The sequence below is a fragment of the Ambystoma mexicanum genome, chromosome 11, assembly GCF_040938575.1.
Source record: "Ambystoma mexicanum isolate Mex_15411 chromosome 11, UKY_AmexF1_1, whole genome shotgun sequence".
NCBI lineage: Eukaryota > Metazoa > Chordata > Amphibia > Caudata > Ambystomatidae > Ambystoma > Ambystoma mexicanum.
This window is the reverse complement of record NC_090934.1, coordinates 1,458,024,704-1,458,050,437: the sequence shown is the minus strand read 5'-3', so window position 1 is coordinate 1,458,050,437 and position 25,734 is coordinate 1,458,024,704. Positions and strand designations below refer to the sequence as shown.

At 48.3% G+C, this 25,734-nt stretch overlaps 1 protein-coding gene across 6 annotated transcripts in view; it reads left to right on the top strand.

Moving 5' to 3' along the window:
- MAP2K5 (mitogen-activated protein kinase kinase 5) overlaps positions 1 to 25,734 on the top strand; it is a 1,998,137-nt gene that overhangs the window by 1,883,097 nt on the left and 89,306 nt on the right. The window lies entirely within an intron of this gene.

The following is a 25,734-nucleotide window of genomic DNA, read 5'->3' as shown; positions in this document are numbered from 1 at the left end:
CTAAAGACTTCTCAATTTCTAAGATCTCCTCTCCCAGATCTTTAAGGTCTTTGGCCAGTTCTTGTATGGTTAATAAAATCAAATCCAACGAACATTTATTCAGTATAGCCTCCCACTTCTTTACGAAAGCTTTACTTTCTTTGCATAAGGTGGGCCTCAATTGTAGACGTAGACCTCTTGGTATTCTTTGACTTTTATGGTATCTCCCCAGTGTTATCGCATGTAGTTTACGATTGATCTCTTTTCTTATTAGATATTCTAGCTGTTTAATTTGACTGGTTGGATCCTGTTTCTTATTGCTTGTGCCACTAAATCCACTGTCGGTGATGAGACCTAAGATTTCGTTCGCCTCTTCGGCTGTGAAGCCTAGCGTGTCCGCTCTATTTGTCGTTAAGCCTTCAATGTCCGCAAATGACATTATTCTTGATGATTATGGTACTGTAGAGGATTTCTAAAAGGCGGACATTAAGTCAGCTTTCCGGCTGTTGCCGGTCAACAGCGAATCACGGAAATGGTTATGCATGCAATGGGAGGGTGAATAGTTCATCGACAAAGGTCTACCTATGGGTTGTGCCATCTCATGTGCATATTTTGAGAGGGTAAGTTCATTCCTGCAATGGGCAGTCACAGAAGAGATGGGGGAGGCCAGGATGGTGCATTACCTGGACGATTTTTTGTTTGTAGGGCCCAAAGGGTCAAAGCTATGCAAAGCCACTTTGGACAAATTTGTAGAGATAACAAGTGATTGGGGTTTCCCGCTGGCAGGGGAAAAAACGATGGGCCCAACACAGACCAACCAATTTCTGTGGATAGAAATTGACTCAAGGCAAGGGGGTATGCAGGATCCCAGAGGATAAAGCAGCAGACCGCTGGAAACAATACATGAACTAAAAGGGAGGAACAAGGCCACTGTGAGAGAACTGCAAGCATTAGCTGCAAAGCTAAACTTTGCTTGAAGGGTCATACCACAAGGTAAAGTGTTTCAAAGAAGCATTGAGCTAAGGACAAGAGGGGCCAAGATGGGGCACCACAGAGTCAGGATAGGATGAGGAATTAAGAGAGACATGGAAGTTTGGGGAGAATTCCGGAGGTCATTTGATGGGTCGGTCATCTGGCACTCGCTCATCAACGAAGAGGGAAAAAGAGTGTGGTTCACGTATGCAGCAGGAGGTGTTGGGGCAATACTAGGGAGAGAGTGGTGCGCGGTCAAGGTCATGGCAGGAGGCAGCATGGACTAGGAATATCACGTTGCTGGAACCTTTTCCAATCTGAGTAGCATTGTGTGGATGGGGAAAGGAGCCAAATAACAAAGAAATGGCGGTTTGGCCGGTTAACATGGCAGTGGTGCACGTGTTGAATAAAGGGAGTGCATCATGCCCAGTGGTATTGGAATTAATGAGAGCCATCACGCTGGAATGTCTAAAAAATAATGTATGCATAAGGGCGAGGCACATCGCTGGCGAGACAAATGTGGCGGCCGACGCCTTGTCTCGTTTTTAGTGGGAAAGATTCAGGAAGCTTAGGCCGGAAGCCAAAAGGGAGAAAACGCCCACACCAAAGAAGGCATGGGTCCCATTGAAAGCACTGGAGAGAAAAGGACGGTTGACTACAGGGTTAACTCAAAAGAAAAAGGAAAACCACAGGAAACAGAACGGGTCATAGAAAAGCTAGCCAGGAACGCCCTAACGTACAAAACGGTGGGAAAGGTTCAGGGAGCTGAGGCCGGACGCCAAAAGAGAGAAAACACCCCTGCCAAAGAAGGCATGGGTCCCACGGAAAGCACTGGAAAGGAAAGAACGGTTGACTACAAGGTTAACTCAAAAGAAAAAGGAAAACCACAGGAAACAGAACGGGTCATAGAAAAGCTGGCCAGGAACGCCCTAACGTACAAAACGAGTAAGCAGTACGGAAAGCATGTGAATAATGTATTGGTGGAAACAGGAGTGCAAGATGTGGGTAAAGTTTCAACAGAGAAAATGTGTGAGTTTTTGGAAGGGGCGTGTGCCAAAGGGGAAAAGAAAAGCTGGGCGGCAGCACACTTGGCCGCAGTTGCATACAACGCAAGGGTAGCCGGTGTCCGAGATCCAACAAACAGCCCACGGATAAAGTATGCAATGAAGGGTTGGGCAAAGTTATAAGGAAAGAAACCAGACCGCAGGAGGCCCCTGAATTTTGGGAAAACTGGTGGTTCTGTTGAAAATATTACAAAGCACATGTAGCAGCATATATGAAACAGCCCTGTTCAGGGCAGCAGTCGCCTTGGCATACTATGGGGCCTTCAGGGTAGGTGAACTAGTAGCCCGTAATACGATAGCAGGGGATGGCCTGGCAAAAAGCGACGTTAGCATAGGGAGCAAGGGCATGTCCATAATGTTGAGAAAATCCAAAACTGACAAGGCAGGAAAGGGGAGAGCTATAGACCTCAACAGCATCAGAGAGAAGGACCACTGTCCCAGATGCATCACCCAGGCATTTATAGAGATCTGACCGGAGGTCGGCAGGCAATTACTAATACATAGGGACGGCAGCGCACTCAGCAGGTACCAGTTCAGGGCGCTGGAGGAGCGGGGATGAGATGGAGGCGCTTTTGGGGGGGACTTGAGCGGCCGAGGCAACACCCACTCTGGTGTGGCGGCACATGTCCAGGAACGGATGCCTAAGGGTAAGAAAGACTTGGTGAGGAGAAGTTTTGGGCATCTACAAAGCTGGATACGATGTGCCCAAAAGCACATTATTGTTTATATGTTTTTGTGTTTTTTCTGTAAGAAAATAAAAAGCCTACGGCCTAGAATTTTTCCACAACTAAAATTGGTCTGCAATTTTATTCCATAGGTAGGGGTCAGGAAACATGAGCAAAGGGAGCCCGCACTACTCAGCCTATGACGTTTCAAGATGTACACCCTCTTCTGTGGCAGCCAGGCTGGTCCGAGGCCCACCCTGAGCTCCTGAATGCGCCGCACTCGAGGCAACCTTAATTGCCCACTTGAACGCGGCCCCTCTCCTTGTAACATAAATCATTATTGCTGCCGGGAGGGGTGTATGAAGAGACGCTTGGTGGGGGGGGCATGTTGCCTCCAGACGCAGAGCAGTGCAGGTCATACCGTGGCTGCCAAAGCGTTCACTGCAACAGAAAACACATTTCAAGCTTGCGTACGTTTAATTTTCTTCAACATTACCTTTGCAGAACCAAGTAAATCAATAGCAGAATATTTAAGTGCAACCGGTGGGTGCCTTGTTTCTTTTACAGAACACAGCTCGGGGCTGAAGTGTCTGCGGCGTGATTTTTATTTGTGTTTGAACAGCCGAGTGGGCTGCCTTCTGCACCGGCCGCTGGTCAACTAGGAATGCTTCCATGCGGGCCCTGCGCCCGTGCCCACCGTTCCAGACGCTTTGCGGGGGTGGGTGAGCAACTTGGCCTGATCTGAAGGTCGCAGAACTCCAGCAAGAAAGTGTTTTATTTTTAGGGGAATTGGGGTCTCCTAGTGTGCGTCTGAAGAAGGGACAACAGCCTAACTTGTCCTCTTCACTGGCCCCAATGGGAACACTATCACTACGGTCTGGACTAGGTTCTATGGCACAGGGCACGAACTTCACCCCATTGCAGTTAGTGCCAGTGTTTGGACCAGACACTAGCCCAGGGCTTTAAGTGGGCCAGGCTAACTGGGGCGGTGTCCCTGCAGTCTCCAGAAAGGGCTCCCAAGTTCTGGCGCAGCGAGTTCCCAATTAGATTGGGCCAATCTGGCCCCTTGCGTCCATGCGTGAGCACTTTGGGGAATGTTAACACATTCAAGAAAAAAAACATCTATTTGGTGGGGAGGTGCTGAGAGAGAAGCGAGGTGAGCAATACGTGTGCGATAGAACAGAGAGGCATGGCGTTTGCGTGGAACCTCAAGTTGGCGCCCCGAGTGGGTAGAATTTCGGGGCATTAGAACCCCGGCATAGTGTCCACAGAGAATGGAGTGTGCTAAGGAGGGCTTCGGCATCTAATCCCCAGAATGTCAACCTACTGCGACTGTCGAGCCTATTAGCACCTGGAAAGGCCTCACAAGCCACCTGCTGCCCCCACACACCCGGTCATCCTCCAAGTGCCCTGTGTGTATCCCCACGAAGGGGGATACCGCATAGAATGGGGTGTACGTGCAGTGGCATGGGCGGAGCTGTCACACGCATGAAGATGCAAGAGAGCCAGAGAGCAGTCGTCTGCCTCGGCTTTGTTGAAACAAGGCAGGTGGGGAAGGAGTGGGGACATGACAAGTAGTTGCAGAGAGCACTTTCTGATTGGCTGAGCTGGTTGTGGCCAAGGAAATTGAAAAAGTTGTCTCAGTAATATATTGCCACTGTAAAACACATTTTCATGCTGCTTGTGCCAAATCCTAAACATAATGCCACCTCAACACTTTATGCCAGCATTGCCAATCCCATTTTTATGCTCCTTTTTGCACCAGTTCTGCTGAATTTCACTGTCAGTGAGCAAGATAAACCAAACATCCCTTTGCTGCTCTAGTCTGCCCCATGAGGACCTTACTGCCACAGTTCTGCCCATATGTCTCTCCCTGCCCAGGTTCATCCCTAATGTTACTCTTACTGCCCCTGTTCTGCCTCATGCAGTTAACTGCCCTACAGTTGCCCTGATGCAACCCCCACTCTAAGTACACACATGCACGCACAAGCAAGGACACCTGCATTTTTTTTAAACTTGCATGTTTTCCCTGCCCATTGCTTTAGATGGGCACCTCATCTAATATTCGTGCAGAAACTGGAAGTAGGAAGATCATGTTAAGTCCTACCTTTGTGCCACCCCAAAGAGTCAATGTGAGCCAAAATAGGAGCCCGTTTGGCCTCCTATTGGCCAGGCCTCCCTAGTACCACCTAGTGCCTGCAGTGCCATGTACCTGCAGTCACTAGGGCAGTGGTGAGCAACCTACTGCCCACCACATATTTGTTGGATTGTTTTTCTCCCGCAGATTCCTCATCTGATGCACATCCTCATCCAGCTCTGCTGCTCAGAAACTTTCTACGGGGGGTGGGGGGGAGGGGTGTAGTGTACCTCCACTCTGCTGTCGATCCGTTTTGCTCGGCGCTCGATCGTCGGCTGCGGACGTGACGTCCGGCGTCCTACATCTACCATGTCACTACACCCAATACGTTGGTTCCTTTTTTCCATGCGCTCAACACGCTGCTGTGAGGAACACAACACTGAGTCTTCGACTCTTGTTTTTTTTAAAAACGAAAATTAGTCAAATCTAAAATTTGTCAAATGTTTCTAAAACCTCGATTTTTGGGCTGTAAGAGGTCCACCGACTGCCATTCCATAATGTCGATGACCGACCCCACGACGTTTGTCTTTGGTGTCTCGGGAAGGATCACAATCCGGAGGTATAGTCCTTGTGCTCCAAAATGCACTCTAAGTCCTTACGCGAGTGGTCCGCCAAACTTGCTCTGGGCCGACAGTCTCTGAAATCCCAGGTGCGGTCGATAGTCCGGTCTTCCGAGGCCGATACTGAAGGACCCACCCCTGAAAAGGAGAACTAAAGACATTGACGGAAGGCCAAAAAGTGGTCGCACTCGAGGCGCCACTTTTCCTCGTCTTCATCGCATAAGAAAAAGGAGCACCACCGTCGTTGACATGAGTTCAGCTTGTCGTTGGAAAAAGGTAAGCCCTCAGCTGGGCCGACCACTCGAGAGGAGTAGGAAGATTTCAAGAGCCAGATGCTGGCTATGTTTAAGACACGGACTGCTGCAGATGCGGGTGCACCCCCCCCCCCCCCCCGAACAGCAAGCCTCAACGGCTGAAGTGGCGCTCAGTACTCCCGACCCCTCATGCGGTAAACCGTTGACGCAATTGGTGTCATGGAAGCTTTCAGACTCGATGCAGAGGCTTCGATCCCGGTCCTTCCCGAGGCCATCTAGCGGCTGACGTTCCTGATGGCACATTGGTACCCAAGCTCCCTTCCTCACCAATGGTTATTCTGTCGATGTCGAAAGATAAACCTTGGGTACCGGTTGCCGGCGACAGATTATTTGTCCCTCTGCAGGTCAGGATTCTTCAAGTCCATGACGTCTATTTTCGGCACTGACCAGGGTGATGATCAAGGGGACATCAATCCTATATATACTGGGGCAGAAGGGCCCAAGGGCTGCATGATGCTAGCGGCCTGGACATGTCTCTGGACACACACACACACACACACACACACACACACACACACACACGGACGCACACACACACGGACACACACGGACACACACACACACACACACACAGGGACGCACACACACACGGACACACACACGGACACACACACGGACACACACAGACGCACACACACGGACACACACAGACGCACACACACGGACACACACAGACGCACACACACACTAACACGGACACGGACACAGGGACAGACGCACACACACGGACACGGACACACGGACAGACACACACACACGGACACACACACGGACACAGATGGACACGGACGGACACACAGACGGACACGGACACAGACGGACACGGACACAGACGGACACACACACACGAACACACACGGAAACACACACACGGACACACACACACACACGGACACACACACGGACACACACACACACACACACGGACACACACACGGACACACACACGGACACACACGGACACACACACACACACATGGACACACACACGGACACACACACACAGACACACACGGACACACGGACACACACACACACAGACACACACGGACACACGGAGACACACACACACGGACACACGGACACACACACGGACACACACACACGGACACACACACACACGGACACACACAGACACAGATACACAGACACAAACACACACACGGACACAAACACACACACACAGACACACACACACGGACACACACACACACACACACACGGACACACACACACACGGACACACACACGGACACACACACGGACACACACACACACACACACACGGACACACACACACACACGGACACACAGACACACACAGACACACACACACACGGACACACACACGGACACACACACACACACACAGACACACGGACACACACACACACACACGGACACACACACACACACACACGGACACACACACACACACACACGGACACACACGCACACGGACACACACGCACACACACGGACACACATACGGCCACACACACACACACATACATATATACGCACACACATATATACATATATACGCACACACATATATACATGCTAAATTCAGGGCATTCGTGGAAAGGGTGGTAGACACCCTAGTTCTAAAGTCCACATCAGCGCCTACTCCGGGCTATGATCTGACGGACATATTAGACGAGGGACCTGTGAGAAACCTAGAGGTGTCTTACTTGCTAGTCCCCAAGGGATCTGTCATCCAGGTGGCCAGGACACGGCTATTGCTATTGGATCCAGTTGCTAGGAGTGAACCAGTGCAGGAGGATCACCTGTATGGCGGTGCTTGGGCAATGGAAGTGGAACACAGACGGTTGAGATGTGGTATTCTCCTTCTTCCAACACCTTTTCCCCATCCAACCACGTAGGATACACAGAAACTCTACCCCCCACCCTTTCCCGACACAAACACTTTCTCACGACACGAAAGACAACGGACTAACACCAGAGCCGTTTACCTGACATGTCCCAACACAAGGGTCAGGCAAAGTCGGGCATTTGACCAGACTCTCACACACGTGACAGCCATTTCCCTTCCCCACAGGGATAAAAGGTGGAGCATGAGAGTCCACTACGAGCAAGGTAGATCGCACAACGAGGTGTTTATCTCAGGGCGGCAGCTCAAGAGGAGGAGAAAGGCGGCGAGAACAGAAGGGGCGGCAAGGAGGAAAGCATCCTTGCTCTTTTCGAGCCAGACCCATGAAGCTTCCATGAAAGGCATCATAAGACCTCGAACAATAGCCAGCGTGTGTGTGATGTCAACACTACACAGTGCCCTCCTACACTGATAAGCAGGACAGGGAGAGACGCTTGCTACCGTGGTATCGTCCTTGACTCCAAAGACCAGAAAAAACCAAGCGGTCCATCACAGCTGTTGAGTCTAAAGAAGACCTGATAAGAAATTGCATTTGTGTTGAATGAAAGCTGTGAATGGCAAATTACGGGAAATCAAAGAACTGTTATCATCTCAGTGGAAAAGCAGCTGCAGGGGGGGTCCGGCACCACGTGGGTGCTCACTCGAGAGACTCTGGTTGATTCCCCTATTGTTGAAACTACTGATACCAAAAGGCCTTAGGAGAGCTGCAAGGAACAGGTCAAAGTGGTCATACAGGAGTCTAGCAAAACCCCTTGTACAGTCGAAAGTCTTTTACCAACAAGTCATTGGAAAACAAAGGGCAGCGAATCCCACATAGTGTGAAAGCAGTAGGAACTGTGAGGTTGGCAAACCTGAACCCGGCGGAGGGATGCCTGCAAAACAGAGCGAAGCATGATACCCCAATGAACATTGTGTTGACAAGAGTGAACCCGATAGAGGGATGTCCACAGTGGATTGTCTAAAAGGACGATAAGACTTGTGAATAAAAGCCATAGTGAACCAAACGGAGGGAGGCTAACTTTTGAGAAGGGTCTGGGCCTGGAAGAGGGAGATGCAGGGGTGAAAAGCCATCACCCAAAGACCTGTGAATACACTAAGAGAAATATTTTGGAATAAGAGCCGTAGTGAACCCAATGGAAGGAGGCTAACACTCAAGAAGGGACTGAGCCCGGAAGAGCGGGGTCCCTGGGTGAAAAGCCATCACCCAAAGACATGTGCATGCAACAGGTGACATTGTTTAGGAAAAAGCCATAGTGAACCCAACGGAGGGAGGCTAACATTCGAGAAGGATCAGAACCCGGAAGAGGGGGATCCATGGGTGAAAAGTAATCACCCATCGTTCCTGCAGAAAGGAACTTTTTGTTTGGTTATTTTGAACACATTAGGTCCTCGAAGGCAAGAGACTTTTTTTGTAAAAAAGAGACTTAACCACCGAAGATCGTGATACCTGAGAACGGAACTGTAGTCTCGTGCTGGGAAAGCTTGCGAGTGTGCTGTGCTCAGGAGTCACGCCTTGTCCCGTGCTAAAAACATGGGGAAGGGAGACCCCGGCTATCACATTCTGACTTATCATTTTGTGAACACTTGTTTCTTTCTTATGAACTCTATCCCACACTCTTTTTGTATTTAGTTGTAAGGATTGGCAATGTTTTTTTTGTAAATTATTTTTTAGTATAGGCTCTTTCGTTTGACAAGACTCCACTAGGACTGCCTTATTATTATTTGATGGTTGTAGCTTGCTCCCATCTCAGATTTAGGTTTAGATTAGGTGTTTTTCCACCCTACCTATCCCGTTTCATAAACACCCCCCCCCTTGAACTGTGATCACTTGTCTGTCTTTACTGTTGCCACCATGAGTTCCTTACAGTCCTGTGACAGAGCATAACAACCACTCAATGCAGCGATTGCTTATCCCACTATCCTCCTTGTGGCAGCATCCCTGTTCCATTCCCCTGGTCAACTCTAAATGTACGGAGAAGTACAGGCCGGCAAGAGTAGACCCATAATTTTTAACCTCTTGCCCTTCTCCGGAAGGCCACAATCTCCACCAGCTCTGCAGCCTCCTCTTCTAATCTGCTCCAGATAGAGAAGGTAAATAGTTAGATGCAATGGCCAAGAAGTTCTTTACTTCTGGCTGCATGGCATTGAAAGCCACCATGTAGTCTGTGGGTTAGCAAAATACTAGTTTGGCTTATGGAAACCTATTGAGCACGCAACTCAATATGATCCCAAAGGTGAAATGCAGGATCGATTTACATAGCTGTTGGAAGATGAGAAGGTGGCCAGGCAGTCGCTGCAAACCGCTCTGGATGTGGCCAACTGCATGGGCCGTTCGATGGGATTGGTGGTAGTCTTGAAGAGACAAGCATATTGCAAAACTTCTAGCTTCTCTCTGAATGTCCAGAATAGGCTACTGGATATGTCTTTTGAAGAATTCCTTTTTGGCCAGAAGGCTGGCGACTCATTGGAAAAGTTTAAATAATCAAATTAACCACAAAATCAATGGGCCCAGCTGCGCAGCCGACCAAACCTGCCGTCAGTTTTGCTTCTAGAGGCAGAGGCTACAGGGGCAATGTGCCTTAACAGTAAGGAGGAGCAGCACCCGCAGGCCAGTCAGGGGGCAGAGGTGTTTCTCACACTAATGAAGGGGCAGTGGGGCTTCTACAGGCCAGCAAGCAGTGGCAACAGCGGGGGCAGCTCCGCCCTCAAAGCCGCTTTGATTTCCCTTCTCACGACTTACCGGTTGGTGGACAGTTGGCTGGGATGGCCCCAGTGGCAGGAGATTTCCTCTGATGCATGGGCTCTACTGCTCGTTCGGTGAGGTTATTGCCTGTCCTATTTAAGAAGCTCCGGACAGACCCCCACCGCCTCCAATCCAACCGGGACAGGAGCTCCAGGAAGAAGTGAGAGTGCTGTTGTTCCCCGCTGTGGAAGAGGTACCTCCCGAGCAGGAAGATCACCTGATCCCGATTAAATCCTTTCTGTTCACAGGACCACAACAGATAAATGACCAGGTCACCTTCAAAAGACCGGACAAATTGACACTTTCCAAAAAGTAGCTAGCCCAGATGGGGTTATAAAGATGCACAGGAACAACCACAAAGACAAACGAGCATGAACACGCAACACAGAATGACCCTGTACCTTTCGGACTTCAACCACTATTAGCTACCATGAACTTGGCTCCAAAGATGGCCTAGAGAACCAACCTGGGGAACATGGACAAGAAAGAGATGGGAAACATTTGGGTCATTCTCACCAACACATACAAATATACCTATACACAATGCTTAAAACAAGAATACCCACAGGATCAAGCTCCGTTGATCCAGTATACCCAGTTATTGTCTCCCCCAGACATTGAACACTGACTCCACATGTACACTCATAAAATGGGCACCAGAACAGCAAGAAACCCTCATCCTGATGGGTAACTAGACAAGAGTCCATCCACTTCAGCAATTCGGCAGACCGGAACTCTTATTGGTTCAGCCTAGTCTTAGCCACAAATCGGAGGACTCCTCAGAACCCCATACTCCCTTCACTCACAAACGAACCCACTCGTCTTTTAATCTACCAGCACATTCACACTTCATGCAAAGACACCCACATACACATCGGTTGTCTGCCTGCTAGCACCACCCACACCACATTAGCTTTAGTGTTTCTGCTCTGAGATGGTCCCTGACATTTGCAGAACTATCCACATACTCTTAATCCTAATACTCTGCCCAAGCTCTAGACCTGTGCGCTCCTGATGTCTCTCAGCACTGGCAGCTACTGTCATTCTAAAACACATTCCCGTGTATCCACTGCCCCCAGAATATAATGATGCTAGTCTTAACAATTCCATGCCAGTGTTGCCTTAATAAAAAACATCAACATGGCTGGCATACAGATTGCCCCAGAAAATTGTGATGCCAGTTTTGTCCAGTAAACTAAAATATGTCACCTTCAAAATGCTTTTTTTTCCCTCCGGCCCCATTGTCATGCCATTTCATTATAATAATAGTAATAATTGCTCTTTTATAACGCGCTTAATACCAGCGAGTGGTTTCTAAGCGTGGGATCGGGATTTGAACATGTGTTGAGTTGCATTGTCTTGCTTCCAAGACTAACGCATTGCCCCGGTAGCATCGGCGGGTTTCTGCCAACCTCATAATGAGGGCCATTGTCAAGCTAGCGTATATAATGTTACTAGATTTCACCATGCAATGCCTTATTGTCCCCTTACTTGCCACATTACTAACAATACCTGCCTTCTTGAAACCCTGGGAACGCATCGTACTTATGTGGAGCAAAGATCTTTTCCGTATGCTGCTCCAGGATCTGGGATGCCCTTCTTTGGGATCTTAGATCATGTACTAGTCTACATCTGGGATGCCCTTCTTTTGGATCTTAGATCATGTACTAGTCTACATCTTTTCCGTATGCTGCTCCAGGATCTGGGATGCCCTTCATTTGGATCTTAGATCATGTACTAGTCTACATCTTTTTAAACACAGGTGGACTGCTCTAGCCTGATCTAGCTCCCATGATTCTTTCTGATTGGTTTTTTGCTATATTGTCTTTGTTGGCGCCCCCATTCCCTCTGGCATTTAAATAAATACATGTTACTCTTTTCAGTGAATATAAATATTGCCATACATCGTTGCATGGCCTTCAGACCTGCCCTTACTACTGCCCTGTGTCCCCTGATTTGCTCTATTGATCATATTCCTCATGAACTGCCCCACGCGCGATATCCTAGTGCCCCAGAACTGTTTATACCACTTCACATTGTGCAATAATGTTCATCATTCTACTCACATTGCCCAGAACTTCCACATGCAATTGCCCCTTGTAATTGCATCATGCCACTCACTTTCTCCCCAACCGTCTGATACCATGTGTAATTGCCACCTGATTTGCCCCAAATCACATTGCGCCTAGGCTGCTTCTAGTTGACCCCATAACTTCCTCATGAAACATCAATGGCTCCACTGCACACCGCAATTGCCCCAGGCCGCTTACATGCCCCCAGGGTTGCCCTGTACTGTATCCAGTCATCCTTTACTAGATCCGCACTGCTCCCATTGCCTGTTGGTACTGATTTCAGCAGAACTTCCAGATGCCACACCACATTGCCCAGGCCACTTCACCTCACCCTTGATGTGTTCTTTGTCGTTAATAGTGCCCCTAGAACTACTCCAATTCACTTCCTAATGCACTGTGTACGGTCCTGTGTCACAGTGTCTCAGAATTGTCTTATTTCACTCAAATTGGCCCATGCCGTTGCCCCCATTATCCCATAACACTCCACTCACCCCTTTTATTGCTCCTCAGAATTACTCCCTTTGCCCACCCGGTACCCCCAGTACCCCCAGAATGGCCAGCACAATGGCCCCATATACATCACGTTGCTCCTTCTATTTTCCCGTGCCTCTCGCATTGCCTCCACCGTGGCTCGTTTCACTCACAATTGTTCTTAACAATTTAGAGGTTTCAAAATATATCCGTAAAAGGTTATGTAATAAGCTCCCCTTATGGGCCCGATCCGCACTGGCCATGGCAAAGGTCACAACCCTGCGAAAGGTGAGAGGCGCGGTGACGGGAACATAAATGCAATCGACGGCCGCCACTTGTGCTGATGTGACGGGGAGAAATGGGCTAAGCGGCTATGATGGAGCTGCGAGCAAAGAGCTATTAATTCCTCCATTACCTCTCCTTCCAAGGCCTGCAGAGGTTTTCCAGCGGCCATCTAGAAAGAGGGACCCATCAAGCGCGCGGCTTTTGGTCAACATTGTTACAGGAATAAATGTTTTCCTCCTAAATATCTTATTATGAACAGTAAATTGTTCACTGCCTGCCTTCTGGCACAGAGTGGCAGCCAGTGGCAGCCAGTGCTCCATGCTCGGCTCTGCACAAGCCTCTCTCTGGATGGGCCAGCGTGGCCGGCCACCCTACCTATATACAGCACATCCATCTGTCGCCACTCCAAAAAAAGATTGGGGTCCAGCTGCCGTGGAGCTGCAGAGAGCCGACACTTTCATGCATGGGCTGCATAAAGATACACAGGGTGCGCCCCCGATGTGCAGTGCTCAGCTGCTTGCCAGCCCCATTAGCCTGTCCCGTCCACCTAGATGGAATCTACGACTCTGTCCTATACAATAGGCAGTTCTAGAAATGGGCATTTACTGGGGATACTCCCCCCCCCCCCCCACCCCCTCCGGATGGCATGAGTGGGACTGAGGAGCAGAGCTAAATGTCGAAAAACGTGGGTGCCCTGAATATAGGATGCTGGCTGCTTTACATAAAAACAAAGTGCATTACGGGAACCTAAGAATGACTACCAATTTATCAAACATGTATGTGGTAGTAAATGGAATGTGCATTCCTTCTGAGCATGCAATGCACACTTGGCATGATGCCCATTTCGTCTGTCAGAATAGTCACCATGACAGTAAAGTGTGTGCAAAGCATGAGAGATAAATACAACTTTGAACCGTTTCATTCTTTGTGGTTGGGCTGTTGAGCGAAGGACAACTTCTCCAGCATTGGATCTTTCATGGAGTCACATGCTCATGAATATTCCTCATGGTCAGGCTGGGAATCCTCAGTGATAGTAAAACAGTTTTTTACTTTAAACTTAAAAAACTGCTTGGTAGGTAATTGTATAGCCTATTGCTGTCACTTTGGGTCATACTGCCCAGCCAATGACAGTTGTCCTCCTTCGCTCCACCCCTGTTGGGAGTCCTTGTTTCCCTCCTAGAAATTCAACCTTTTTTGTCTATTTTTCAGAAACTTCCAAACTTTTTTCTTCATCAGTCACGTCTCTAACTACCAGTAGCGGGAACCCATTGCCAGTGAAGATGTGATCATCCGACGGGATTCTGAACACAGACAATCTTCGGAGAGACCACCTTCTCGGTTTCAGGCTCTCTTCATGCAGGCATGGCAGACGCCAGTAAGAAAAGCCTCTTCAGTCCCTGCTCCAAGTGCCGACTCAAGAATATATTTATGGACAATCAACACGGGAAATGCATCTATTGCCTACACCCGCACAATGTAGACTGCTCCATTTACCAGGCCTTCTCCACAAGACTCAGAAAGAGTCGCCACAGAAGGTTGGTGGCTTGACTGGAAGAGGGTACCGGGGCCTTTGACTCAGCCTCAGTCCGGATTCTTGCCTCTGCCATGGTTGGCAGACCCATAGATCAGACTCCATCTACGTAGAGGTCGAGATCACATGAGGACACTTCCCAGGGGAAGAAACCTAAAAAGGTTCTGACTGCCTCCCCGTCAATGACATCAGCAGCGGCTCGATCTCCGGTCCCGTCTACGACCGTGTCATCTACAATCACGGCTTCACTGACCACTAAGCACATGCCCCAGTCTTCGGAGATGAGGGTTCCATTGACGACCACAACTACTCCCCGACAAGCCACCAGTGTACATCATCATTGATTCCAGTTACTTTGTCCACCACCTAGTCATCGACGGTCCCTTCGACAAAAATCTACCACCTCACCGATGACTGTTTCGTCCACTATCGCTTCATCGACTACGACAGCACCAGGATTTCTCTGCCTCAAAGGCCAGCATCTGCACCGTTGTCTATGGCCACCAGTGTGTGCTTCAGTTCCTAGAAGCATGAGTGTGTACAAGGAGATACCCCCACCACTATCTTCCCTACCACAACCAACTTAGACCAAACCACTGGCCCAGTTGATGCGGAAGAGTGTGTTCTAGGGAGATGAAGAGCCTCTGGAGGCTTTGTTCTCTGAGCATGAGGAAATAGAGGAAGAACCAGTCCCAATTCTGCCGGCACCCTGGCCACCAGTGGCTTTTCCACCACCAGTAGCTGTTCCACCAGTGGCTGCACCTACAGTTCCTGTGGGAACGCCAACAGTACCCAGAGACCTATCTGTGGACATTCTGTCTACTCTATAATCTCTAGTCCCTCAAGGTGCACAACGTGGCCCAAGTAGGCCAAGTAGAAGCCCTTCTCCTGGGCCTTCACATGAAGCAGTGGTTCCACGACCACGTCCTCCAAGACCAACTCCTCAGTTGTTTGCTTCCCCCGCAGCTGCGCTCACAGACATAGATACTGGCCCGGATACGGATGCCTCTCAGGACCTGAATACTACTATTGACAAGTATGATTACCTGGTACTGGCTGATGGGGATCCCACAGACATGCCTTCCAGAGATACATCTCTGGATGAAATTGGCTCTTTCCATTCCCTGCTTGTGCGAGCTGTGAAGCTTTTTGGCCTTGTTCCAGAGGATCGTTGCCATCCCATACTTGATGACATCTGGGGGGATGGGTTGCTGATTATGAAGAACTCAGCACCCCGAAAGAAAGACCGTCTGCAGAAGAAATATAAGGTTACTGATTCCATTCCAAAATGTCTTCGCACTCAGCCAGGCCCGACTCTGTGGTATCCGCTGCCGCAAGAAAGCAGTCGGCCAACCCGTCCTCCCCTTGCATGGTGCCCCTGGAAAAGAAAGATAAGCAGCTAGATGCTTTTGGGAAGCAGGTTATTACCACGGCCACAACCACCATTAAGGCAGCCTCTTCCTTGGCCATTCTCTTCAGGTACGATAGGGTATTATGGTACAATTTTGGGCCCCATCTTAGACTTGCTGCCTGATAACAAATGGGATGAGGCTCTTGCTTTGCTGCACGAGGGGGGAAGCAGCCTCTGATCATTTCATCACTGCGGGCCTGGACATTGCTGACACAGGCTTCCACCAGATGGGCACCAGAGCACTCCTAAGACACTAGGGTTGATTAAAAGGCACAAACCTCTGTCCAGAGGTACAGTTAACGGTTATGGACATGCCTTTTGAAGAAGTGGACTTTTTGTCGAAAAAGGACGACGAGACACTGTTAGCCATCAAGAATGACACAGATACCACTCAGCCCCTGGGTACCCTGCAGCAGATATGGCAGTCATTTCAGCCTGGCAAGGGAAGATTCTCCAAGATCTCCATAGATTATTAGCCTACCTATTGCCAACCATCTTGCACGAGTTCACAGGAGGCATATAGAGGAAGATTGCAGGTGTTTAGGGGTACGCAGAGGTGTCAGTTCTTCCACCCACATGCAAACCCCGAAACAAGCCAGACTAGCATCAGGTCTCGAAAACCCACTTCAACACCCCAGTGGGAGGCCCGCTATCTCAGTTTGTTGAACAATGGCGAAACATCGCCACCGATAAATGGGTGCTCAACATCATCCACCACGGATGTCACACTGGAATTTCTATACAAATGTCCCTCCATTCCTCCACTTCTAAGGCAAGACAAATATCTGCCACTCCAAGAGTTTCAGTCCCTGCTACAAAAAGGGGCCATAGAAGCCATTCCATTGCACCTCCAGGGGTCCGCCGTGTACGCCAGATACTTTCTGGTGAGAAAAAAGGTGGGTGGAGACCCATCCTAGACCTCAGGAAATTCAACATGTGTCTAAAATTGCCATTATTCTGCATGGTCATGCTTTAGCACGTGCTGGAACAACTGGTACACTGGGAATTCCTCTTGTAGCTGGACTTGGAGTATGCACACTTCCACATATCCGTCCATTGTAAAAACAGGTGTTTCCTTCACTTCGTGCTGCAGGAGATGCACTACCAGTTCAAAGCAGAATGAGGGTCCGTTCTGCTCCACAGCCCAATACTCCTGAAGTTGGCGCCTTGGCTCTTGCAGCCCTAGAATCTGGTCCATCACTTTGCCTTTAGACTGCAGAAACATTCTGGCAAAGGCTAGAGCTCCGTCCACTGTCTCCTGCTACAAGCACAAGTGGAAACGTTTCACTATATGGTGACTTGCACAAGGGCTAGTCCCTCTTCGGATCAAGGCTATTCAAGTACTGCTATATCATCTGTCGTTGGCAAAGACTGAGCTGGCACATGCTTCCATATAGGTCCATCTTGCAGCTGTCTCTCTGCACAGCGGGCAAACTTCTCTATGGTCTCATAGGCTGGTTAAGGAGTTCCCCAAGGGGCTGTCTCGGGCATTCCTTCCAGTAAAGGCATCAGCTCCAGGTTGGGAGCTCAATGTGGTACTCTCCAAGGTCATGGGCCCACCTTTTGAACCGCTACACGAGCCGCTCTATATTTCCTCTCATAGAAGACTGTGTCTCTGGTGGCTATTACCTCTGCCAGACAGGTTGAGGAATTGCAAGCTCTTCTGCAAGTCACCGTATTGGACTTTCCATAAATCCAGGGTGGTGCTGCGCACTCATCCCTCATTTATTTGAAAGGTTCCATTGACTTTTAACCTGAATGAGCCTCTGATCCTACCTGCTGTGTTCTTTGGTTCTCTGTGAGATTGGCATCTCACAGACAACAGATTCAATATATAACAAAAATCTTTTATTAATGAAATTGTCAGGATGGAGTAAGGCCTAACTTGCCCTATGCTACGGTGGGATTTGCCTATCTAAAGAAACTAAGGAAAGGCTTTGTCAATATGGCCAACTGAAAAGTCTGTCTGTCCAAAACCTATACTTGCCCTCACAACTAAAACGGAACAATGTGTTGGGATAAACTACGTAGTGTTCGTAGAGTAAAATTCTGAGCTATTACGTGTCAGCTTCTTTTCTCCCAAAGTCAATACATTCTTTACATTGTTCAGTTTACTTTCTTTTGGACTTGAAGCAATAAAGTTCCACACTTTAGTAAAGGCCAAAATGCCCTTCCCCCTAATATCAATGCAGTTTTAGGGCAACATGTCTCGGGGATTCCCTTCCCAAAGATCAATATAACAGAATGACACAAAAAGAAGAATCTTGGAGCGTTGGTTTCGTTTTCCAGCAGTTCTTTACAACTTAGGGTTCCCTGCCCCAAGTCTGGCATATACCAATGGTTGGTTTCTTTCGTCCACAACAGCAAACATCCTTGTTAGCATATAGGGGTTTCCTGGTCTTGGTGCAGTTGTAGACCACACGGTCCACCGACTACAGGTGACACAACCAGGAACTTCCAGGTCTCCTTGAGTAGTTCAATATTCAATCAAAAGTATTTTCTCAAATGCAGTTCCCCAACTTTCACATATCAGTGGTTTCTCAACCTTGACTTCAACTCTGCACTCAGGATCTTACATTCGCCTTAACTTTCTATTGACGTGCAGTTCTTTCTGCCGTAGTGCCACAGGGCCGTTCTTTCCTTTCACTTTAATTCAACACGGGCATGTTTTGCTAATTCCATTCAGTTCAATAATAAGTGTATGCCTTTTTGCTTATTTCCTCTCATTTATTGTTCAATAAATGGATCTTTGTTTATTTCATTTCATTTGGTATTCCAAAAATGCTGCTTTGCTTATTTCATTCAATTCGATATTTAATAAACACCACTTTACCTGTTTCTCTCAATTCAGTATTCAGTAAACACAACTGTTTCTTTCATTCAGTTTGATATTCAATATATGCATCTCTGCTTCTTTCATTTAGTCCGGTATTCAGTTAAGGCAACTTTGCTTAATTGCATTCACTTTGGTATTCAATGGATGTACCTTTGTTGCTTTCATTAATTCCGGTTTTCAATAAAGACAACTTTGCTTTAATTGTTTAATTGTCCCAGACTCTTACCTGGACTCTGCAGCTCCTCTTAACGGCACCTCCCCCTTTGCAGGAAAGCCTGATCACTTCAACCAGCCTGCTCCGACTCTCGTGCTCAGCATTGCCCTTGCTCTTTGGCAGCACCTGCTTCCCGCCTTTCCTTCTGTGGGCTCTCCGTCTTGCACATCACTCCAGCAGGACTACCAGGATCTTGGTCGGCGTTCACACATCTGAGCCTCTATCGCTCCGGCACAGCTGCTTCTGCTGTTTCATTCTCTTTCCTGGCTTCTTTCCACTGAGGCAACATTCCACCTCTTATACACCTCTGGTCCAGTGATGGGCTGCAGGTGTTCTTCATTAAAGGCTGCCAGGCTCTCATAACAAGGACGTGCCTGACCTTTCATCTTCTTCGTCCCCGTAACAAAGTGGTGAAAGTACCTGTTGTCTATTACTCTCGGTTGCCTCTTCCTCGTCTCAGTACCCTTGGGTACCCCAAGAGGGGAAAAAAGGGGAACTACCTTATAATAACCCATAAAGATTGGTGGAGGGTTAGGCTGGTTGTCAAGAGGATAAGGGGGATACCATGTGTCACATTAAAGGTACCTCCCACTCCCCAAGGACCCTCTACCCAGGTGATCCTCCCTCGCTTGTCCACTCCCAGGGTCAGGATCCAATAGTGATGACCTTTCCCTGGTCCTGTGCATAGAGGATCCAAGGGGAATAGGATTGAGAATACCCTCAGGTTTCTCACATCTCCCACCTCTCTGGGGGAGAGGGCATTGCATTCACTGGACGTTGCCTGTGCATTAAAGTTTTATATTGCATGCTCAACATACTTTTGCAAAACTTCACAACGTTTTGTAACATTTGGACCTATTGAATAAGGGAGGGCTCTGTCAAAGACTTCCATTTCCAGGTGGCTAGCTGGCTACATCTCCTACTGTCATCAACTGACGAACAGACCACTGCCAGGTAGACCAAGAGTACATTCCACCAGAGTTGTGGCCTCTACTACAGCATAGCTGTCAGGTGTTCCACCTGCTTGATATCTGCAGGGCTGCTACATGGAGGTCTAGCCATACCTTCGCAAAATTCTACTGCCTTGACAGGGATTCCAGGGAGGAGTCCCGTGTCGGCCAGGCAGTGTTTTGCAACCTTTTTGCTTGAGGTGAGTGCTCCAGGTGTGAGCTTCCGTTGAAATCTGTACCCCCTCCGATTAGTTGTTGTGTATGTACTGCTATAAAATCATATTCATGAGCATGTGAATCAATGAAATATCCAATGCTGGAGAAGGAGTAAGTTACTTAACTGTAACTCCTGTTCTCCAGCATTGGTATCTTTCATGGATTCACATGCAACCCTCCTGCCTACCCCTCTGTGGCACTTCATTGGTTCTGTGAGGGGTCAGAAATCAGAGGCGGACACAAGGTTGTAATGTTTTCAACATCAGACATCTTTATTTATAAAAGAACAGTTGGATGAAGGCCTTTCTGTCCCTATCCTAAAGAGATTTTCCCTCCCTAGAAAACTAAAACTAAAGATCAGTCGGTGTCTCATGGCCAAACATATAAAATGTCCTTATGTCCAAAACATACTACTCTGACCCTCACACTTAAATGCGCAACTAAGAGTGCAAGGAAATGCATCTGACTGATATTTGGCAAAGAAACTGTTCATAACCAGGGCAAGTAAAGCAATTCAACAGAAGACCAAGTTACTTACCCCTGGTAATGTTCTTTCGACTGGATATTTCTTCCATGTATTCCTCATCTTTGACATGTAGTGTCCACAGCTCGGCTGCATCGGAAATTATTTCGACAGATGGCGCCCTGCGTCGATGTCATTGGGTCGATGCCCCTCGAAGGCTTTTGTCGAGGGTGATGTCATTGGATGTTGTTAGTAGCACACACGTAGCCTCAGTTCTTCTTTTTTCCCCCTCCTCATGTAGCAGAAGTGGCCACAAATCGGGCCTGACCATACTCGGCCTTGTTGGAATGAAAGCTGTATTAGCATGGGAAATTCTACAGAGGGGTAGGTTGGGAGGGCGATGAGGAATACGTTGGAGGAACATCCTGTCGTAAGAACGTTACCAGGGGTAAGTAACTTATTCTTCGAATGGTTGTGTCCTCCAACGTATTCCTCATCTTTGACAGACTGCCAAAGCAGAACCCATGATTGAAGGAGGGTGAAGAATTTAGTAAGATTTGAAATTAAAGGGCAGAATAAAGGACTGCCTTACCAAATGCCACATCTGGAGCATGGGAAGTATCCAGGGAATAATGCTTGGTAAACGTGTGTATCGAAGACCACTTTGTAGCATCGCATATGTTCTTTATAGGGACACCCCTCTGCAGGGCTGTCCATGCAGCCATGCCTCTGGTTGAATTAGCATGCAAGCCCTCAGGAGGGACCTTGCCCACCAAAGTATAGCATTCAGAAATAGTGAGGATGATCCACCTAGACAAGGTCTGCTTAGACACAGCATGGCCTAGTTTGTGCCCAGTATACCCCACAAAGAGCTGGTCATCCACTCTCACCTTGGACATTCTGGAAATATAAAAGCTCAAAGCTCTCTAGTGTCCAACCTATGAAGTCTTTCCTCTTCATTACTAGGATGCGGAGGAGGATAGAAGGCAAGTAGCACAATTTTCGGACTCAAATGAAAGTACGAAACTACCTCAGGTAGAAAGTAGGGTCTGACTCTCAACACAACCCTGTCCTTGTGGAATACAGTAAAGGGTGGCTTGGAAGAAAGTGCCTGCAACTCGCTCACTCTACGTGCAGATATAAGAGCAACCAACATATTAGTCTTAAAGGTTAACAACATCAAAGGGCATGAGTGCAAATGTTCAAATGGAGCACCCATCAGAAACTTCAAGACCAAGTTGAGGTCCCAAACCGGATCCTGAAATTGTATTGTATTGTGTTTGGTTATTTATATAGCGCTCTTTCCCCACTTGTGTGGCTTCAATGCGCTTTTTCCTCGGTTGAACGCCCTTGGTGACCATAGTCGATGTGGTTGGAAATTCTAGGGAGTTTAGCTTAGGAGAGGCATGTGTGCATGTTGCTGTTCTAGGACTTGGGTGGCTGGCAAGGCTCGTTTAAAGTGAAGGCGGGAACACATTTGTGAGCCCTTTTAGAAATTGAGTAACCAAAGGAATCTTAAAATAAGAGCATTCCTCGGATGAGCGCTTAAAGATTGAGAGTGCTACTAAGTAACCTTTAATGGTCCCCACCTGTAGACCCTTGTGGGCTAAAGAAAGCAAAAAGAATAGAAAATCCGGAACACTGAAAAGGATTAACATTCTTCTCTCTGCACCAGTTGCAGAACTTATTCCAACAGCAACGGTACAGAGACTTTGTCGCCGGCCGCCTAGCCGTAAGCAACACCTCCATTACATCATCTGAGAGGTCCTAATCCTTGTATCTCAACCTTTCAGAAACCATGCGTGAAGGTTGAGTCTTGACCTCTGGATGGAAAACCCGACCTTCCTCTCGGGAGAGAAGATCCTCTCTTTGGGGAAGACTCATCGGAGGACAGATGGACATTTCCAGAAGATCTGGGTACCACGACCACCTGGCCCAATCCGGAGCAACTAGGATCATACGAGACCCAAATCACATTAACCTCCTGAGAACTTGAGGAATGATGGGGACTGGAGGAAACTTGTACAGTAGCGGGAATTCCCAATCATCCCCAAACGCGTCCCCTAGAGCTCCACTCGGAGGAAATTCCATTGAGAAGTACAGCTCACACTTCCGGTTGCCACTGGTCGCAAACAGATCCACTTGCGTGTTCCCTAAAGTGCAAAGACCTCTTCAAGGACTTCCTGAGCTAGTTCCCGCTCGTAGGAGACTGCGCTCTGCCAGCTCAGAGCGGCCAACGCGTGTTCTCCTTGCTGGCCAGATGAACTGCTGCTAGTGAGATTCCTTCTTGAATTTTCCAGAACCAGAGCTGCATCGTCTCTCTGCACAGTGTTAGTGACCCTACACCTCCTCTCTTGTTGAGGTAGTGCATGGCCACCGTGTTGTCAGTCATTACCAGGACATTCTTCGCATTCAGTGCTAGCCTGATTGCTCTCAGCCCCAAAAGATTGATGTGAAGTTTGGACTCCGATGGAGACCAACGACTGCTGATGGTCAGATCATTGGCGTGAGCTCCCCACCCTTTGAGGGAAGCGTCTGTCACTACAGTTACCTCTGGCCATGGTTGCCAAAAAGGTTTTGCTTCATGAGGTTTCCCTCACAGGGCCACCACAGAAGATCCTGTGACACCCCGACCGGAACCTGAAGGAGATCTGACATCTTGCGTGAGAATTGGGACCATTGAGTCGTGAGCACCCATTGAAGGGACCTCATTCTCAGATGGGCCTCTGGCACCAGAAAAATGCAGGATGCCATGAGGCAGAGCAACCTTAAGAATTCGAAGGCCGGAAGACTCTGGACATTGTATTATTTGTTTACCATCTGGTTTGGTGACTTGCTGCCATGACCACCATCAATTTTGTGAATACCCCCGGGGCGGAGGTCAACCCGAATGGCAGGACTCGAAACTGAAAGTGTGAGCCGCCAACGGAGAACCTCAGGTATTTCCTCTTCTTGAGATGGATCGGCACATGAAAATAAGCATCCTGAAGGTCCAATGACACCAACCAATCCTGAAGTTGGAGGGCCTGAAGGACTGAGAAAGAGTTACCATCTTGAATTTGTCCTTCCTGAGGAACTTGTTCACATTTCTCAAGTCGAAGTTAGGTCTCAGTCCCCCATCCTTTTTGGGAATCAAAAAAAGAAGGGGAGTACCATCCTTTGTCCCTCTCGGCTACAGGCACTAGTTATCTAGCGCTTTTCTCTAGCAGGGTTAATATTTCCTGCACAAGGAGCGGATCTGGAACCAAAGAGTGTACTCCCGGTGGATTGACATGAGGCTTCTGTAGAAAATGATGGCAGTACCCATGGGCTATTGTTTCCAGAGCCCAAGCATCCAAAGTAATGGCTCGCCATTCTTCCAGATGCTGAGACAGCCTGGCCCCCTACCGGTGAGCTGTGACCGAAGGCCTCAGAACGGTTTTGAAGCGGCAGTAGCAGAGCCTGAGGGCAAAGAGGCTGCTTCTTGAGTGGTTTTGGCACCTCTACCTCATCCACCATGAGGGAATTTACGTTGGTCTCTTTGACTGCAATTCCTCTCACCCTTCCAAATGAGGAGTAGTAATAAAAGGATCAACCCCTCCATTGCTGTACGCTAGGACGAAAAGTCTGAGGCTGTCTAACAGTGGCGCCCAAAGACTTGGCGGCTGCCTTTAGAGGTCTGCAGCTTCTCAAGTCTCTCGTCAGCCTTGCTGCCAAAAAGGTGAGACCCGTCAAATGGCATGTTCATAAGTCTAGCCTGCACATCCGGTACAAAACCTGACTTCCGCAACCACGCAAATCAGCGTATTACGGTGCTCGTAGCCATGGACTTGCCTACACTGTCTGCAACATCCAAACCAAACTGAACTGATTCACATATGGCTTCCTTGCCATCCTTAACAAGAGTTAGGAAGCCCTCCCTTTATTCTCGTTCGGGAATATGCTCAGCCCCCATAGATATACAATCCCACAGTGTACGAAAATCTTGCCAAGGCACAAGAGGAGATGGCTACCTTCAACGCCATACACCCAGCTGAAAATACATTGCGCGCCCATCCATCCACGCGCTTGTCGTCCCTATCTGGAGGGATGGTAGGGTACTCAACCTGTTTTGAGGTAGCCGTGGCTGCCTGGACCACCAGACTTTCAGGAGTGTGGTGAGATGACAGATAGCTGGGGTCGCTACTGGAGGACCAGTATTTTATCGTCGGAGGATTAGTCTCCGGGGTTTCGCAAGTTTTAGCCACCCGGTTCTGCAGCCACCTGAAATGGCAAAATGGGATCTGTAGGAGGACCCTGATCCAAAATGTCCGTAATATCATCCTGATCATAGTGGGCAGTAGGCCTGGCCCAGCCCAAATACTCCACCCCTCTCGACATAAGGCGTCGGTAAGAGAAGTCGGCATGCTCGCCAGGGTCTGGTTTGCCAAACTCCAGCTCAGGAGAAGTGTCAATACCACTTGCATTATGCAAGGTATCACAAAGATCCTAATCCTACTCTCCTCCGAGATGAGGCATTCTGGCACATTACGGGTCCCAAACCTTACTCTTTCCTTATTGTAAAGCAAATTGGCGAATGACTAAGTTTTCATGCAATTTGATGAATTTAAAGATTTATCAATCTAGCATTTGTTTTAAATGTATTCTTGTAACAAGTAACATATGATAGTAGTTGTAAAAAAAATTTGGGAGCAAAAATGATAACTTGAATCGGGTCATAGATTTAATTCAAGGCTCATGAGCAATAGTGTGAAAGGTCGAACGTACTTGCTTTTAAATACAATTGAATTAAGCACATTTTTCCCCTAAATATTTTACTATATTTTTCTGCTTTTTGTTTCACAACCAGATGAACACGTTTAACCCTTGTACCCAACTGGTAGTTGGGAAATTCAGGAAATATGCAAGAGCAGGTGTGGCCTGCAGGGAAGGGGTCAGTCACACTGGTTGGAAATGATTAGATCAGGAGGAATGCTAT